This window comes from Elaeis guineensis, chromosome 10 (genome assembly GCF_000442705.2).
Source record: "Elaeis guineensis isolate ETL-2024a chromosome 10, EG11, whole genome shotgun sequence".
Classification (NCBI taxonomy): Eukaryota; Viridiplantae; Streptophyta; class Magnoliopsida; order Arecales; family Arecaceae; genus Elaeis; species Elaeis guineensis.
Window position 1 is genome coordinate 83499383 of NC_026002.2, and position 21027 is coordinate 83520409.

A 21027-nucleotide genomic window follows, 5' to 3' on the forward strand; every position below is an offset into this window, starting at 1 on the left:
GATACTTCTTAGTTAAGGAAACTCCATAGTAAAATGGGGTGGCCGAGTGGATGAACAGAATACTTCTAAAAAAGGCACGATGCATGAGGCTGCAGGCAGGGCTTCCAAAGGAGTTCTGGGTTGACACAGTAGACGCAGCAGGTTACTTGGTCAATCGGTCACCTCACATCAGGTTGGATGGCAGGCTTCTAGAGGAGGTGTGGTCTGGGAGGACAGTTGGCTGGGCCATCTATGGGTATTTGGGTGCACGGCCTATGTGCACATTGGAGCTGGTGAGCGGAGCAAGCTAGACGCCAGATCACGCAAGACGGTGTTTCTAGACTATCCGCGAGGAGTTAAGGGATACAGGCTGTGGGATCCCTTGGAAAAGAAGGTCATCATTAGTCAGGATGTGACTTTTGATGAGGAGTCAGTCCTACGGAGATGAGCAAGCATGGAGGAGCAGCAGGAGCAGGAGGAGGTCCAGCAGGGCACGGCTGGACAACTTACCTCTTTGATTTTGCCTCTTGCAGGTACTACTGGAGGACATGACATTCAAGTGAAGAACCTACCTAAGGTGTCTCCACAGGTGGAGAGGACTCGGATGGATGATTGAGGCAGAGAGGTCCAGCAGGAGCGAGCTGGATCGAGGACTGATATCGATGTTGCCCTACACAAGCCCAAGAGGACCATCAGGCAATCGGACCGATATAGCTTCGAGGAGATGCTGTCATATGCCCTGATGATAGTGAATGGAGACCCATATATGTATCAGGAGGCTATTGAGAGCTAGGATAGAGAGCGGTGGGTCCAGACGATGTCCGAGGAGATGCAGTCTCTCCACCAGAACCAGACATGGTGATTGATGCAGTTGCTACAGGGGAAGAGGCCCATTGGCTGCAAATGGGTCTACAGTCACAAGGAAGGGCCTTCAGAGCAAGGAGGTATCAGATTCAAGGTGAGGTTAGTGGCCAAGGGATACTCCCAAAAGGAAGGCATCGACTTCAGCGAGGTCTTCTCTCCCATCGTCAGACATACTTCCATCAGAGTGTTGCTGAGCATTGTAGCAGCTCAGGATTTAGAGCTGGAGCAGATGGATGTCAAGACGGCGTTCCTCCATGGGTATTTGGAAGAGAGGATTTACATGGAGCAGCCATCCGGTTTCAGCGATCCAGGATCAGAGGGAAAGGTTTGTTTGTTGCAGAAGTCGCTGTACGGGCTAAAGCAGTCATCGAGGAAATAGTACAAGTGGTTCGACTCCTATGTGTGCAGCATTGAACTTTTCAGGTGCGAGTTTGATCCCTGTGTTTATGTTCAATCTCTTGAGGATGGTTCTAGGGTGTTCCTACTCTTGTATGTGGATGACATACTTATAGCATGCAAGAGTAGGAAGGTTGTGCAGGATCTGAAGGCATCCTTATCTCGGGAGTTTGAGATGAAGGATTTGGGCCCTGCAAGGAAGATCCTAGGCATGAAGATTTTCAGAGATCAAGCCCGGAGGGTGCTGCATCTATCTCAGGGGGGCTACATACAGAAGGTCTTAGAGAGGTTCGGGATGAAGGGAGCAAAACCAGCGGAGCTGCCACTTGCCGGTCACTTCAGACTCTCGAAGACCATGACGCCACAGACTGAGGTGGAGGCTCAGGAGATGGAGACGGTCCCTTATGCTTCAGGAGTTAAGAGCTTGATGTATGCGATGGTCTGTTGTAGGCCAAACATCGCTCATGCAGTGAGTCAGGTTAGCAGGTTCATGGCACAGCCTGGCAGGGAGCACTAGAGAGCTCTGAAGTGGATATTCAGATACCTGGCGGGTTCAGTTGGAGTTGGCATCTGCTACGGATAGCGAGGAGGTGCAGTGGGATACTTTGACATGTCCAGGGAGGCTCAGGGGCTGATTGGCGGTTATGTAGATGCAGACTTCCGTGGAGATGTGGATACCCGGAGGTCTACGACAGGCTTCATCTTTAGCCTGTATGGAGGTCCTATTTCTTGGAGATCGAGTCTGTAGCCTATCACGGCCCTATCCACTACAGAGATGAAATACATCGGGCTGATAAAAGCAGCTAAGGAGGCAATTTGGCTGAAGGATTTGTTGACGGAGATGGGTCTTACTCAGGAGGCCATTAGAGTGCACTGTGACAGCTAGAGTGCACTTCTACTAGCACAGAACCCAGTCTATCATGCAAGGACAAAGCACATCGACATTCGGTATCATCGGATCAGGTAGCTTATGGAAGATGGCAAGGTGAAGCTGGTAAAGGTACACACCAAGAAGAACCCAGCTGATGCACTTACGAAGGTACTTTCACGGGACAGCTTTCAGAGATGTGTTGAGCTGATTCGGCTGATGGACAGAGTGGAGCTGGTTGAGGCCTTGGGACACCAAAGTGGAGATTGTTGTGATCCAGATGGTATGCCCAAGGCCCAGGGGACCAAGACAAAGCCAAGGTCCATCATTCATGAGGGCTTCATGGAGGCTCTAGGGCTAGTTGGGCCCTAGGTTGAAAGGCTGTGGGCCTTTCGGGTTCTTGAGGTCTAGGTTATGTGGGCCTCAAGGGACCAACTCTTTATGGGCTAGGTTTGGGCCCAGGATAGGTGAGATTAGGTCGAGTCATGGGTGTATATGAGCTTGGGTTAACCTAATCTCTCATAGAGTTGGTCAAGAGAGTTTTGGGTTTGGATCACTTGACCCTGTGTTTATATATACATGCACTATATAGGTTTGATTAAGCCAAGGAATACAAAACTCTTTCTCCCAAGTCTCTCTCTCTCCTCTCCTTCTCTCTCCAGCTATTTTTCACATCTTAGGAGCAAGAAACCCTAGGGTTTCTTGCCACCAGATCCATAGAAGGCAGGAAAAGCAGAGGAGGCGCTAGCCCCTCCCCCTTTGTGCCGCCAACCAGATTGCCTCTCCCTCTCTTGCAGCCATCCAAACATCAGGTCCAGGACCTAAAATCTCTTGCAAAGAGATTGGTACAAGTTCCTCTCAAATCTGGAGTTGATCTGAGGTCGTTTGAGACACGGGTGAGATCTCCATCAACAAATCTACAGGAAAGGCTGCAGTAGGACAGATCTGTAAGGTCTGGCTCTATCTACCTTCTTCCCTATCTAGAATATCCTGATTTGAGATCTATAAATTGGAAGACCTTGGTCCAGGCCTGATCTAGTTGGGTACCAAATTTTGGATTTTTTAGAGGTGATCTTAGAGGCATTCTTCATCTGGAATGAAAGGCTGATGAAGAAGACAATAACCAAGCTGATTTCGTCAAGGGCCTTCGATCGAGTCCAGAAGTCTCCAGATTTGTTCATTGCTGGTTCTGCTGCAGCCAAGGTCTATGGGAGGAGTCGGGATCATGCTCCAATAGTGAATACCTTAGTCAAAAGTTCCTAGACTATCTTATAGACAATGGCATAGTCTCTCAATGGACTCCACCTGGAACGCCACAACTCAACGGGGTTTTAGAATGGAGAAACCAGACCCTATTAGATATGGTCCATTCTATGATGAGCTTCACGGACCTCCCTGAGTTTCTTTAGGGATATTATCTCATGACAGCAATATATGTATTGAATAGGATTTCATCTAAAATCGTTCCTACCACACCATATGAGATATGGCATGGTAAGAAGCCAAGTCTGAATCATCTCAAAATTTGGGATTGTCCGGCTCATATCAAGAGACAGCAGGCGGACAAGTTAAAGTTCAGGTCTTTTAGAGCTCGATTCATAGAATATCCTAAAGAGTCATTAGGATACTATTTCTATATTCCGGAAGATTACAATATAATTGTGAGTCGAAATGCTATTTTTCTTGAAAAATAGTTTATTCAAGATGGTGGCATCGGAAGAATAATTAAGCTCAAGGAGAATGTCTCTCAAGAGCAACGAGCTAAAGAACCTGAGGAACCAAATCAATTAGAACTAGTAATAACACAACCTCTTCCACCTCGTAAATCGACTAGGGTTTTCCATCCTCCTTAAGGGTACTTAGGTACCATACAAGAGGATATAGAGAAAATGTTCCTCATAGGAAATGGGGCTCATGGTGATGATCCCAAGACCTATGACGAGGTGATATCAGATATCGACTCTGAGAAATGGTTAGAGGCAATGAGATCAGAAATTGACTTGATGCACTCAAACCAAGTCTAGACCTTGGTAGATCCACCTGAAGATATTGTACCTATTGGGTATAAATGGATCTTCAAGAGAAAGGTAGGTGCAGATGGAAATATAGAGACATTCAAGGTTAGGCTCGTAGCGAAAGGTTATAATCAACGCGAAGATATTGACTATCAGGATACCTTCTCTCCCGTAGCCATGCTAAAATCCATCCGCATATTGCTTGCTGTTGCAGCCTATTTTGATTATGAAATATGGCAGATGGACGTGAAAACGACATTCTTAAATGGACATCTTGAGGAAGATATCTATATGGAACAGCCACTTAATTTTACATCCAGTGATGACGATCACAAGGTCTGCAAGCTGCAAAGATCCATTTATAGACTTAAGCAAGCATCTCGGAGCTGGAATACTCATTTCAATGATGTGATTAAAATGTTTGGTTCCACCAAGAATGAGGAAGAACTATGTGTGTTCAAAAAGATCAGTGGGAGTGCAGTTGTCTTCCTCGTATTGTACGTAGATGACATCCTCCTAATTGAAAATGACATTCCCATGCTGACCTCAGTCAAAGTATGATTGTCTAAGGAGTTCTCTATGAAAGATCTAGGAGAGGCATCCTTTATACTAGGTATTAAGGTCTATAGAGATAGACCAAATAGGATGCTGGGACTTTTACAAAAGATGTACATAGAGGAGGTGCTAAAAAGATTTAGCATAAAAAACTCCAAAAGAGGTTTAGTACCTTTTAGACATGACATTCATCTCTCCAAGAAGATGTGCCCTAACACACCTGAGGAGATTGAACGCATGAGCAAAATCCCTTATGTTTTGACAATAGGGAGCCTCATGTATGCCATGCTATGTACACGACCTGATATAGCCCATGCTGTGAGTGTCACAAGCAGATATCAATCGAATCCAGGTGAAGAGCATTGGACTTCTGTGAAATGTATCCTTAAGTACTTGAGAAGGACTAAGGATATGTTTCTAATCTTTAAGAATGGAGAACTCCAGATTCAGGGATATACAGACTTAGACTTTATGTCTGATATAGATGATCGAAAGTCAACAACTGGGAGTCTGTTTATTTGCAATGGTCGTGCAATTAGCTGGAAGAGTTTCAAGCAGACGGTGATTGCAGATTCCACCATGGAGGCAGAGTATATTGCTGCATCGGAAGCTGCAAAGGAGGCATTCTGGTACAAGAAGTTTGCCACAGAACTTGGAGTGATGTCATCGGATGCCATCCCTCTTTACTACGATAATAATGGCGCCATAGCCCTAGCTAAGGAGCCAAGGTCTCACCAGAAGTCCAAGCATATCGAGCGGCAATTTCATCTGATCCGTGATTACCTCGAAAAAGGTTATGTCGAGGTTAAGAGAGTCGACTCCACAGACAATGTGGCAGACCCACTGACAAAGCCATTGGGCCAGCAGAAGATCGAAGCCCACCTTGAGAAGATGGGACTTAGATATGTAGCCAATTGGTATTAGGTCAAGTGGGAGTTTGTTAGATGTGTGCCCTAGATGCCAGATTGGCTGACACATTCCTGTACAAATCTAAGGGCAAATTTATAATTTTAACTATAAATCAATAAATGGGTTATTCTTCTATCACATTGTGTCTGTGATGCATCCTTTGAGTTAGTAAGAATGTCAATTCATAGTTTCAAGAGTTAAAAATTTAAGGCATGAATTTACATAACTAACTCATAAACAGCTCCTAACCATAGGATCATCACGAGGATGGTGATCGATCTGAAAAGTTGGTGTACGATCGCTTTCTTAGGATAGATGTGTCTCAAGTCTATGGTGTGGAGACACTAGAGTGAAAGTACAGGTATTCGTTGAGAACGAGAGTACTGAGCGTGACCATATCAAGCAGTCATAAGGAAGTCTACCTTCTCATTGATGACTAGCTCGATGCTGCAGTTGTGTGTCTAGTTCTTTAACCTGAGGTGCATCGATAGTTCACCTTGAGTGTGTTATAGTTTGACTACACCATAACTCAGTCTCCTAGTCATTCAAAATCTTGAGATGTATGTTGGCTGTAGCATATTCATTGTAGGAACCAGATTGCATCAAGATGGGATCTATCAACCTCGGTAGATAAGAGGAGTAGTCCTATAATGATCGAAAGATCGAGTCTTTAAGCCCATGGCCATGGCAGAGTGAAATAATGGAAAAAAAAATTTCATTGGGGTTTCACATCAGACTCAGATCAATCGATTGATTCATATGACTGATGTTGGGTTTGACGAGTTCACCTTAACCCTAATTCAGTCGGGACTCATGATAGAGGAACTCAATCACACAGGTAGCTGCATCGAGAGGTTTATCTTCAGTTCTGATGGGTTGCCATCATATACTGCTAGGTATCACTAGTGGATTTTGAGAGTAATTAGAATGATCTTGATGATCGATCATTCTAATTGTCTGAATCAGAAGAGTTCTGATCCATCGAAAGGAGTTTCGATGATGTCCATGATGAGATCACGACATGTCTTATTACCATATAGAATTGAACCTAACTGGGTCATACTAATAAGGGTTAGGATCTGGATGTCATCAATTGGGCTAGCCCACTTGATTTGGATTAGATCCAATTAGGTTCAAGGAAATCGTGCTAGCACACGATTGAGCCTAACTTTCTCCTCGTGTAATCTTTTCTATCTCGACTAAGCCAAATATGATTTGACTCACATAGAGAACCTTGAGAAGGTTTTTCTCAGTCTAAATGAAGCTTGTCCAGCTCAGAAAAGGTTTGTCTTAATTCATGAGATGAATTTAAGACAAGCACCTGCTAATTCCTGTCACCTACCAATTTTATTTTAGGACATCAGTCAAAAGTTGACATATGGGTCTTAAATTGAAGACCACTTAGCAAAAGCTAATTGGAGAATTTTTGTGGAGTATCCACATGCCAAATCACATCAAATTAGGTACCATAATTAAATTATGGCGTGAGCCCAATTGGATAAAGAGGGCGGCCCAAGTGGATAAAGATCAAGAGGAGTCTTGATCAACATAAACTCTTGGGCGCCATCTCCCTTGTGCTTATCCAATGTTGGTGCCAACATAGGAGAGAGGGTGGGGTTTTTATTTGATGTGATCAGATGACATCACTCTACCAATCAGAATTTTTTTAGATTTATTAAAATTTTTTGATTGGTCGAATGATGCGGCAATGCGCAGCACAGCAGGGTCTATATAAACCCTGTCTACGCCTAGGGTTTTAAGTGATTGCACCAAACCCATCAAAGCTGCCATCCCCCTTCTTCTTCTCCACATACCATCTAAAGTCTTCTCTCCCCTCTTCATTCCCAAGGAGTTGGGCATCCATCTGGTGCAAGATCAAGGTGTGGTGATGCCTTGAACAGGAAGGCTGCAGGAGTTCTTCGACAAGCTGCTGCTCCAATTTCAGGAAGACTTTTGAAGATCTTTCTAATTAGATTTAGTTTTAATTTTTGGAGCAGAGATTTGAGAGGAGAAGGTGATCCAGGTTCTACCTAAGTGGATACTGGTAGAGGCCAGATGATTGTGTGGCTAAATCAGAACCTCAGGCTTGCTGCGATCATCTACAGGATAATCAGATTACCCTTGATGTATTTCATATTTCCTCATGCTTCTAGATTTATTTTAGAATTAATATTAGATAATAAAATTAGATCTAGAGATTTAAATTTGAAATAAATATAGGATAAATTTTTTAAAAATTATTCCACCCTAGATTTGATGAAATCTGGAAGATCCTATAAGAAAAAAGGTGATTTTTCTTTCATATATCACATAAAATATTTAGTGATCTAAAACACATAAAAATGCATGCATAATCTGATTTAAATATAAAATATGTATCATATATAATTTTTTATTTGCTATTCATCTTCATAGAAAATATCACAATCAGCACCCCTATACATCATAAAAGAAACCCATCGAATGGGCAAGAGAGAAATTTTAATCCCTTCTTCTTTTTATGACCGGACGACCATGGTTATTATCCCAATTTGATTACTAAACTACTAAGAGATTAATCTAACATATCATATATATAATCAATTAAAAATCAAATCTAATTATCTTTCACATGTCAGGCATATGAACAATAATTTTGAATCTTTGCATGTATGAAATAATTTTATCAATTATACTAGATTCAAATTAAATCTTAATTAATATATTTAGATCTAAAATTAATTTCAGATCTGAATAACTCATAATTTATTTTAAATCTGAAATAATTTTAAATCTAAAATAATTCTATAATCACATTACAATATATAAAAAATTTAAATCTAACATTAATTAATATTCTATATTGTTCTAGGACAACCATTCAGCATAATAAGATTATGCTCGGGCAACCTTATTTTAGAATGATGTTGATCATTTGACTAACCTTCATATCTGATTTTTACAAATCAGATTTCAGATCTAAGAGGTTACATGTTCGTATCAGAACCTGGTCCTGATACCACTATTAGAAAACAAGATGGTTTCATACATGTAGTTTAAAACTTTTCATAAATACTTTATGCAGTAAAAGTAAATTAAATTAAAATCTTTTTAATTTAATATATGTACCTGATCAGATTTGAAAATCATGCATAGAATCTTGACATGAACATGTGACCTTGATTTGAAATCTTAAAAAAAAATCATCAATAAAATAAAATCAGAGATCTGATCTCCATACCTTCGGATCCTGCGGATGTCCGAAGTTCTGGTTGTAGCCACAAACGCATCCGACCTCTACTAGTATCTACACAAAGATGTTTGATTGAAATTTAAGATCATCGATGTACTAGCACTTTACAGATCTTGCTCCTCAGTCATGGATCTAAATCCTCTTCTTGTAGTTCAAGAAAATGAAGGCTACGTGAACTCCTTCACACAGATCTGACAGGATCTAGATCAGACCATCAAGAAGAGAAAGAAGACTCTTCTTCTTCTCTTCCTCTCTCTCTCTATTTTTCTCTCTTAGATCTAATCTCATCGGATCTTGGGCATGGATTTGAAGGGAAGAAAGAAAGTGGCATTAAGGACCACACCCACGGCAAGAAAAGAGTGCCTTATTTTTATTACATGCACTCTCTCTCCTTCATATTTTATTTTATCATACAAAACAATTATCCCACACCCAACCACTTCCTAATGCCCTAATAGATCTAATCTCATTTGATCTTAGGCATTCATATCAAAAAGAAGGGATAAGATGCGTTGAGATAGGAGAAAAAAAGAAAGAAGTTATCTGCACAAACCTAGCGCATGCCCTCTTCTCTCCAATATTTTTATCACATAAAATTATGAGGTGTGGCCCTTTTTTCAGATAAGCAAAAGATCTGATTCCTTTTTCTTTTAAATCAAATTCAAATAGGAAGGATGAATCAAAAGAGAGAGAGAGTCCCAGATAGTTGGCACTCCCTTATTTTTCACGCATGCAAAGAAGGGGCGCACATCTTCACACACACCCTCTCTTCTTTCTACATGAGATTAGGAGAGAGAGTCTTACAAAATTTGGGCTCTATGAGTCATAGTTGATTTGGTTCAAATTGAGTCTCAATCGGGTTCAATCAAGTCCGAATCTGAATCGAATCGAATTCGAAAGGCTGTTAAACCTGATCCTATCAAGCTTGAAATCCAAATCTGATTTGGATAATTGAATCCAATTAGTATTAAATTAAATCAAATTTAATTAAATTGAATCTAATTTAAACTAATTAAAATTTGATTCATAATTTAATCAGCCTCAAAAAAATTATGATATTTGTAATTAAGTCCCTGCGCTAACAATTAGCAGCTGCCAAAACTGTAACACTTACAAATTAGCAATTTTTAAAATTTAAACTATCAATCCGATTGATAATTTGAATATAATCCAAGCTATTGATCAGGTCATGCTCCTTTTGTGTGTGACTCCTCAAGTTCTATTTTATCTGGTAGTGAGACATACCATAATCTCCATCATAATATCATCGAAACTCCTTTTGATGGGCTGGAACGATTTCGACTCATCTCAACAAGGATCGTTGATCCAAAAATGATCTTAATGAGTTCTCACGATCTACCAATGATGCCAAATAACATATAGTGGCAACCTACTAGAACAAAAAAGATGAACCTTTAAGTGCAGTTATCGTATGATACAATCCCTCTATTGTGAGTCCCGACTAGACGGAGGTTATGGAGAACTCATCAAATCCCATCTCAATCATATGCTAGATTGGCTCGACTCGAGTTCATCTATGAATCTTATGAAAACTCTTGTTCAGTATTCACTCTTGCTCTAGTCAAAGATTTTTTGAACTCAGTCTTACGAATCGCATAGAACTACTCCTTTTCTATCAAGATTGATAGATTCCATCTTGATGCATCCTACTCCAAATAGCAAACTTAAACTTACAATAGCCAACATACACAGTAAGTACCTGAATGGCTAGGGATCAAAAAAATATTCAATCAAAGAAAGTAGCCTCACTGTGAATAGCCAACACATCGCAAGTCAAAGGATCAGTCACACCACTGCAGCATCGAGAAAATCACTGATAAGTGAGTAGACATCCAAGTGGTTTCTCATGTTGGTCAAGCTTAGTACAAGTTATTCTCTAATAACCACCTGCACTCTCATCCTAGTATCTCCATACCGTAGACTCGAGACTCATCTATCCTATAAGGGAGGTGATCCGTGCATCGATCTTGAATGGATTGATCACTATCCTTCATGATGATTCTTCAATTGAGAGCATTTAGAAATTAACCAGTAATGATGTATATCTCAAATTCTCAATACCTTGAGAATATGCAAAATTATCTTTATTAATTTTTAGGATAAATCATGGACACATATGACATGATTGATTATAAAGACTGCCCATCAAGTATAAAATATGCCCTAGAGAAAGGTATGTGTCCGTCAAGATTGGCTTCTAGGACACATCTAACAGAAAGCCCCTTTTGGCTATAGTAGGTCACGTGTCGCTACAGTGGGCCACATAAAATTTTTGAGGGGTATGTCCCAGTTGGCAATAGTGGGCCACATAAAATTCTTGGAGGGCATGCCCCGGTTGGCGACAGTAAGCTATATGGCTACAATGGGCCATATGTCGGCTATAGTGGGCTGTGTGGAGTCTTCAGAGGGTTAGCCCTCCGTGCATCCATCATCGTGGGCTCCACTTCAACCCACCCATGGGCAAGGGGCATCATGTTGCTTAATAGGATAAGGCATCAGCTCGGATGTTCTTAGATCTTTGCACCAGTTGGGCTCCCATATTTTGGAAAGCCTTAGGGAGACCAAAACAGCTTGGACTCCTACCCTAGCCGACCACCCTTATGCGCATGCCTTTCCCAATGCCAATTTTAGGTTGGTGTGATGGAACTCCATGCCCACACTCCACTGTCGCCCACTCTTGATACGGATCAAGAGTTTGAATCAATTGGTTGATTCAATTAAATGCAAATCTGATTTGAATTCAAGTACAGATAAGAAATTTGTTCCCATCCAAACATCTCCATGCCACATCTATATAAACCCCTAATTTTTATGGGACAATAATTAGATTATTGAGATTGTTGAGAGATCTTTGAAGCTAGGGTTTTGGGTGTGAGGTCTTGGGGTTGGGCAGCCTCTTGTTGGCATATGAGCATAGAGGAGTTTCTTCTCCTCTTGGATGAGCATCCTAGAAATCTGTTCTAGAGTTTTTGAGGTGGAAAAAAAATCAAAGAGAAGAGAGTTCTCCTCCATCTATACCAATGCCAGATCCTCCATAAGTTTCTTCTTCAGATCTGGAGGAGTCTAGGATGTCTAAAGATGGAAGATAGATCAGCCATCCAAAGATCATTACGTGAGCTAGCACTCTCAGGATGATGGATCACACAGGACTTCGAATGGATCACCTGTAGAGGTCGGACATTCTGTGTGGCTGTGAGCAATCTTCAAGTCTATGATTTTCAGACACGGAGATCTTCTACCCACGCAAAGGTATCAAGTTTTGAACTTGATAGATGTGTAGATTGGATCTACAATCATATATTTGATATATCTTCTGTGCAGATTTTATTTTCAGATCATATACATGCATCATAACATGTTATAAATCCTAGGATAGGTGTCAAGATTAGATCTTAAGCATATAATATAGATTAAATTATTTAATCTAATTTTTTAATGCATAATTTTTTTTAAATACATACTATGCGCCTATCAATTTTTCAACAGTAGTATCAGAGCCTAGGTTTCATTATAACATGTATATGTATGTATGTAGTATTAAAATTTGATTTTGATTGTAGTATGATTTGATTATGATGAGATCTAGTATGATTTAGATTAGATCTAAATTTTACACATGTGATATGTTTAGATTAGATGCCTAATAGCCAAGTAATTGGATTGAACATTCATGAGCATCTGATCATAGGAAAAAGTAGAGTTTTATGACCTTCTCCTTCCATTCTATGAGGATCTCTTATGGCATATTGGGTTGCTATTTCATGAAGATGAAATGCGAAAGGTTCAAAACTTATTTTTCTATAAAATCTTAGTTTTTGAAACCCTAGATTTTAGTTGTATATGATACGAAATGAATAAAGAGTAAATCATCTAATCTAAAAGATTAAAAATTATTTTAATCAAGAGAAATAAAATCTGAAATCATAAAAAATTTGGATATGATCTAAAAATTGGTTTATGGTTGATTTTATTTCGGTTTGTGCAGAATTTTCATTTGCTAAAATTCTGAAAAAACTACTGGAATGCTAACTTAGTCGGCTCAATTTTGACTGAGTCAATCAAGTCTCCTATTCTAGCCGACTCAGTTGTGAACTAAGTCGACTAAGTTGGCACAAGCCGAACAGTAATAGTTACTATTCACCTATAGTTAGCCAACCAAGTATCAGACTTGGTCGACCTACTGTTGTTAGCCAACTCAGTCTGGGACTGAGCCAACCTAATTTTCAGAGATGAATATTTTGCATGAATTCAAATAAAAAATTTATAAAACTAAAATTATTTTAATATTTAACCTTAACCCATGTTAATTTCAGACTGAATTGAGAATTAAGTATGAAACTAATTGGATCTAGAATTATGAATTAAAGATCTAATGATACTTTCATAAAATATGGAGGTCACATGGGTTAGCTTCATCAGATTCTCTTAATTGAGTTAGATCTAAAGTTAGAATCAAATCGAATATGAATAAATTAGAGAAATTGATTAAATTTAATCAAAAATTGAATTAGATTAAATCAAAATTTTTTTAAAACTATTACAATAGTTGTAGTTGGTCAATGTCCATATCTTTGATTCGGCCAAGATGGACCTCGATCGTGGCTCAATGGTTGAGCTCAAATCTTTAGACATATCAAATTGAATCTGATGAACCAATTGGTATCTAAGATAAATTTGGCTATTTTGATCGATGGTCATTAATTGAGAGCTACTCGTATAGATTAAGTCTATGGTGAGTTAATGACATATCCCTCTCATGGATCTCACTTATCTGATCAATATGGTGAATCAATTTTTGATTCGATTGCTCATTGATTCGTGCTAAATTCATGCTGCATAGGTTGATTAGTGTGACTGATTTAGGTGCCATGATTGGATTCAATCTAGTTTCTTTTTATCTAACTTGATAAAATTAGTAGGAGGATTATGATTAGCTAGTTAAGTTCACTCTCTTCTTTTTGATATGTCAACCAAATCTTCTAAATTATTAGATCTATAAAATGAGCTAGTTATGGGGATGACTAGATCATAGCCTTCCATTAAGTTGGATGATAATGGGTCTATTAGTTGGATGATAATGGGTCTATTAATTGGATGATCATTGGTCGACCCAAAAGTCTGATGCTCATCTGCTATTAAAATTATCATTCATAATATGATGACTCAATCAAGTCTCTCTTATAAGTGATCAAGATGATTGATAAAAGTCTGACCTGATCATTTGTTAGTTAGATTTTTGACTATGATCATGTTAATGGTTGGATCTAATTAGACCTTTCAGTGGAGGTCAAAGCCTACTGCTAGAAATTTGGGATAAAATTAATTACTAAAAATTATTTGATAAAATAATTGATTAAGAACCTATCCATAGATGCACATGGGTGAGCCAATCAAAGTCAGGCTCATGTGCAATCTGTGTGAATTCTAGTACTCTCTAAAGAATTAGGATGATTTCTCGAGTTGGAGGTAGAGGCTATCAATTCGTATAAAATAGTGAAAGAACCTTTAGACTAAAGTTCATATTTTTAGATTTAATTAATTCATATACTAATTAGATTTTTAATTTTTTTAATGCAGTTCTGGCCATCAACTTATTGCTCTGATTACTATTGGAGAGTGATAAACTGATGGGATCAAATTTTGATAATTGATATCAAAAATTAAAAATAGTCCTAAAGCACGAGCAGATCTTGTACGTGTTAACAGATCCGACACATGAAGAGCCTCGTAGTGCTGTTCAAGATACTTATCTGAAGTAGCTTAATGATCGCACCATGATGTGTTGTATCATGTGGGTGGTCATAAACAACGAGTTCAACCACAAATTTGAGGAAACTCAGTCAGAAGATATGCTTAAGGTGTTAAATGAGTCTTTTGAGACTCCCGATAATGTTGAGCAGCACAAGATCAATTGTGCTATTTTCAACATCCAGATAAGGGATGGGGCATCGATCACCAATCATGTATTGTACATGATTGAACAAATTGAATATCTGAGCAAGCTCAATTTTTTCTTGCATGAGCAGCTTGGAAAGGATGCGATCCTGAATTTTCTACCAAAGTCCTATATATCATTTCTCGATTATTATCGAATAACGAACCTTGTAGTGAAGTATCACGATCTGCTGGGATTGCTATAGATTTTTGAGAAAGATCACCAGCTCCATAAGGAGATGATGAATGTAGTGGGAGGATCTTCTTCAGACGGATGTTGTTTCTTTAAGAAAGGGAAGAAGAAAAGGAATAAAAAGGTGTCATGTGCTGGGGGTCAGACCAAGAAGTCCAAGTTCAAGTCTGATTAGAGTCATGCAGAGTGCTTCTACTGTAAGAAGCAGGGTCATTGAAAGAGAAACTATCCTCAATACATAGCTTCCTTTGATCCGAACAGGCCAAAGAAGAAGAAGCAATCAATTGCCCGATAAGGTAATTATATGATAGCACCTTGTAACTTCTCTATTTGTGATACAATGACCTAGGTATTAGATACTGGTAGTCCTATTAATATTTGTAATTCATTGCAGGGACTTCAGATCAGTAGGAGATTTGAAGATGGAGATTCTTGAATATTGAAGATGGAAGATCAGTTTCTATTCTAACTTTGAAAATTATCAAACTTGTATTCAATTTTCATATCATTGTTCTTAGTGATTGTCATTTCTATTCAAATTTCTTATTGAATATAATTTTTGTAGACCTCATGGCCAAAGAAAATTATGAGATTTCAATAAAGAAAATTTTTTATGATATCATTTTGAATGATATTATTGTAATACATAGATAATTGAACTATAAAATTTATATTGTATCATGACCTGTGTAATGTACACGTCGAAAAAATATCTTAGGATAGATGATGTCTTAGATGCCTATCTTTGGCAATGTAGGTTAGGTCATTTTAACAAGAATAGGATGAACAGGTTAAAATGAGAAGGGATCCTTAAAGACAATGATTATGAATCATTACTAATCTATGAGTCTTGTCTACTTGAGAAGATGACCAAGTCACTTTTTATTGAAAAAGATAAGCAAGCCAGTGATGTTCTAGATCTTGTATATACTGATGTATGTGGATCTATGAGCACAAGTGCCAGAGGTGGGTATCACTACTTCATTATATTCACAGATGACCTATCTAGTTATGGATACATCTACTTGATGAAATATAAGTCTGAATCATTTAAAATATTCAAACAGTTCTGCAGTGAGGTAGAGAAATAAACTGAAAAGACCATTAAAACTCTTCGATCTGATCGAGGAGATGAATATCTTTTTGATAAATTTCTGATATATTTAGAAAAAAATTAGATTCTCTCGCAATGGACCCCTTCTAGAATGCCACAACATAATGGCATCTCGAAAAGAAGGAATCGAACCCTGTTAGATGTGGTATGATTCATGATGGGCTTTTCGCTTTTCTTATCTGTCGATCATTTTTTGAGGATATACACTCGAATCGGCTTGCTATGTACTTAATAGAGTTATGAGTAAGTCTGTACATAAAACACCATATGAGATATGGACTAAGATAAACCAATACTCTCACACCTTAGGGTTTGGAGGTGTCCGACTTATGTCAGACATTTAAAAATAGATAAACTCGGACCTAGATCTGACAAGTATATTTTCATAGGATATCTGAAAGAAACTAAGAGGTATTACTTCTACATAGCTGATGAACAAAAAGTGTTCATCAGCAATAAGGTATATTTTTTAGAAAAAAAAAATTAGTAAAGAAATTAGTGCCTCTAAAGTTGAGCTTGATGAAATTTGATAAGTAGAAAAATTGATACAATCTAGTAAATCCACAGAACAAGATTTGATTGGATCACACCCGGAGCCTGTTGTAGATGCACCATTAAGGAGATCAAATAGAGTATCGCATCAACTGGATAATACTATGATTTTTTGATCCGAAATGGAGATCCTGTTGAACTCGATGGAAATAATGAGGATCCGATCACCTATATGCATGCAATGCAGAGGTCTGACCCTGATAAATGGCTTGAAGCCATGAAGTCCGAAATGAAGTCCATGAAGGTCAATAATGTGTGGATATTGGTTGACCCACCTGAAGGGGTAAAACCCATAGGGTGTAAGTAGATCTTCAAGAGGAATAGGGGTGCAAACAAAAAAGTGAAGATCTATAAAGTCTATCTGGTTGCCAAGAGGTATCATCAACATTATGGTATTGACATGATGAGATATTCTTTCCTGTGGCAATGCTCAAGTCCATTCAGATCATGCTTGCAATAGCAGCATATTTGGACTATGAAATCTGGCAAATGGATGTAAAAATAATTTTTCTGAATGGTGAGCAGGAAGAAGAGATATATATGATACAATCTGAAGGTTTCATATCCATAGACGAGTCTAAGGTATATAAGCTTCAGAGATCCATTTATGGATTGAAGCAGGCAAGCAAGAGTTAGAACATGCATTTTGATAAAGTGATCAGAACATATAACTTCATTAGAAATAGAAAAGAATCCTATATTTACAAATAGATTAATAATTCTGTGGTAGTATTTCTTATTTTGTATATGGATGACATTCTCTTAATCAGAAATAACGTCTCTGCATTACAGGGAATAAAGGTTTGGCTATCATCTCAATTCTCCATAGACTTGGAAGAAGCATCTTACATCCTGGGGATGAAGATCTATAGAAATAAATCAAAGAGGATGCTCAAATTATCCCAATCTACGTACATCGATACCATGCTAAAGTGGTTCAGTATGAAAAATTTCAAAAAAGGCTATCTTTTGATAGGCCATGAATTTCTCTCTCAAAGAGGGATTATCCGATAACTCCTCAAGAGAGGGAGCATATGAGTAGGATTCTATATGCTTTGATAGTGGGTTCTATAATGTACATCATAACATGTACGAGATCAGATGTGGCATACTCACTAGGAGTAGTGAGCAAACATCAATCTAATCCAAAGGAGAACCATTAGAAAGTTGCAAAGACCATCCCTAAATATTTAAGAAATACTGAGGACCAGTGACTTGTTTATTGAGAATCTGACTTGAAGCTTATGAGATTTACAAAGTTTAGCTTTCAATCAGATCATGACGATAGTAAGAGTGTATCAAATTTTATGTTTATCCTATACGATGAAGTAATCTACTAAAAAAATTTCAAGCAGCACGCTATGGCCTACTCAGTGTACGAGACAGAGTACATTGTGGCATCCAATGCTGTAAAAAAAGTTGTATGGTTGTGAAAGTTCATAAATGAGCTCGAAGTGGCATCCTCTCTGGATGGTCCGATTCTATTATACTGCGACAGCACTGGCACCATTGCTCAAGCAAAAGAACCAAAGTCCCATCAGTGCACCAAGCATATACTGCACCGCTACCATCTAATCTAAAAAATTATGGATCAAGGTGACGTCGACCTTCAGAAGATCGATGGAAAGAAAAATCTGACCAACTCAGTTACTAAAGCTCTCAGTGTTAAGGAGTTCAAAGACTATAAAATAAAGATAGATATACGATACTGTACTGATTGGCTTTAGTCCAAGTGAGAGTTATTAGAAATTATGTCTCAAAGCTAATCATCAATCTGTTAATGATTGTACTCTTTTATACTTATATATAAATTATTTAATAATAAAAATTATTTAACTTTTTTATTATAAATATTTACATCTTTAATATGAACTCTTGGATTGTGATAAAGTTCTTAGAACTAATTTAAATATAAAATTTAGTCCTTAAATTTATTTGCAACCACATGATACGTTATTACTAGGATAATAATGATATCAAGTATAGGTCATTGTATGCTATGTGGATTGATTGTTCTCTCCATTAATAAGTGTAGAGACACTAGTATGGCATGCAGTAGAGTATAGGAGTACATTCATACCGAGCATGACCAACTATGGAGCACTCCACTGTCAAGAGTAGCTCGTGAAGAGTATAGATATAAGTGTTCCTCCAATCTGAGATCACCATGGTGACTTGTAAATAATTCACTGTACTTTAATATCAAACTATTTAAATTTTTAATTCAGTGATGAAAGATTTTTAAGTGTAGTCAAGTACTTGTCAAGTCAGTGCATGAGTCAAGATAGGATTGACCCCTCCGAATAAGTAGAAGTTAATGCATCAGTATATTTTAGTTTAGTAAAATCTTGATCAAGATAATCTATGTGATAGATTTGAAAGGTTGAAATATAATGTGGTTGACTATTTTCAAGATTGACAATTAAACCCTAGATCCCTTGAGCATTAGGGTCAAAGGGATAAATTATACGGTAACCATACGTCAGTAGGTTTTTGAATATTGCTCTGCAATCATTCAATCTATCCAGATGTTGGATCCCATTGCTAGATGGTTACATTGATTAGTTCAAAGTTATTCTTGTGCTACTAACTTAGGTTTGAAGCTATGGGGTTACACTCAAAAGAAGTTACTGATTGATCACATGACTGATCGACGATTGAGAATCATTCAAGAATCTAATCATCGATTTGATTGATAGTTAACCTTATGTAAAAGTTATAATTAATTATAGGAGGATTAATTAGTAATTAGATTGCTAATTAGCTCAATTTTATTAAGCAAAGTAATTTGGTTCAAGACTCATTGAATTGGATTCAATTAGGTTTGATCCAATTAGATTATGAGATGAACTAATTGTCTAGGATGAATGGTTCCTGATTTAATCAGAACTTGGGTTTAATTAAATTCTGATTTGATTAGGATTTACTTATATTTGGGATCTAATTGAATTAGGTTCAGATTGATCTAATTGATTTAACCTAATTTGATTAGGTTAGAGACTTATTGGATGAATCCTAGAGTCCAAAATAGCTTGGACTCCTACCCTAGCTGACAACCCTTGTGCGCATGCCATTCCCAATGCCAATTTCATATTGGCATGATGGAACTCCATGCCCACACTCTCTTGTTGCCTACTCTTGATAGGGATTAAGAGTTTGAATCAATTGGTTGATCTAATCAAATTCAAATCTGATTTGAATTCAAGTAGAGATGTGAAATCTATTCTTATCCAAGCACCTCCACACCACATCTATATAAACTCTTGATTTTTATAGGACAATAATTAGATTATTGAGATTGTTGAGAGATCTTTAAAGCTAGGATTTTGGGTGTGAGGTCTTGGGGTTGGGCAGCCTCTTGTGGGCATGTGAGCATAAAGGAGTTTCTTCTCCTCTTGGGTGAGCATCCTAGAAATCTATTCTAGGATTTTTGGGATGAGAAAAAATCAAAGAGAAAAAAATTCTCCTCCCTCTATACAAGCGCTAGATCCTCCATAAGTTTCTTCTTCAGATCCAAAGGAGTCTGGGATGTCTAAAGATAGAACATAGATCAGCCATCCAGAGGTCGTAATGCGAGCTAGTACTCTCGGGATGACAGATCAGCATAGGACTTCGAGTGGATCACCTGTAGAGGTCGGACATTCTGTGCGGCTACAAGCAATCTTTAAATCTATGATTTTCATATGCGGAGATCTTCTACCTATGCAAAAGTATCAAGTTCTAAACTTGATAGATGTGTAGATTGGATCTACGATCATATATATATTTGATATATCTTCTATGCAGTTTTTATTTTCAGATTATATACATGCATCATAACATGTTATAGATCCTAGGATAGATGTCAAGATTAGATCTTAAACTTGTAATATAAATTAAATTATTTAATCTGATTTTTTGCTGCATAATTTTTTTTTTAAATATATGCTATGCGTCTGCTAGTTTTCCAACAGCCTCCTCTCTCTTTTTGGTCGGCTCCCATGAGAGAGAGTCTCAGGGCTTTGGGACTCTATGAACCTAATCCAATTTAGATCCAAATTGAGTTCAATTCAAATCTGATTCGAATCGGATTTGAACCAAACTTGAAGAGGCTGTCAATCTTAATCTAATTAAGATTCTGATCCAAGTCTAATTTAGATTTTTAACCCAATTAATCTTTAATTAAATCAAATCTAATCTAAAATTAATTAGGACATAAATTTAAACTCTCATAAATCTCTTGGATCATTGATCAGAACATCATCATCCTTGAAATTAAACTTGAACCTCATATCCAATGCTAGCTAGATATAGTCAACTTGTTTAATCTTGTATGACTTCTAACTTAATTCTTAATTAAGCAATCTATTTGTTCAATCAAGTTAAGTACTTTAAAATTGAACTCATAGACTTAGA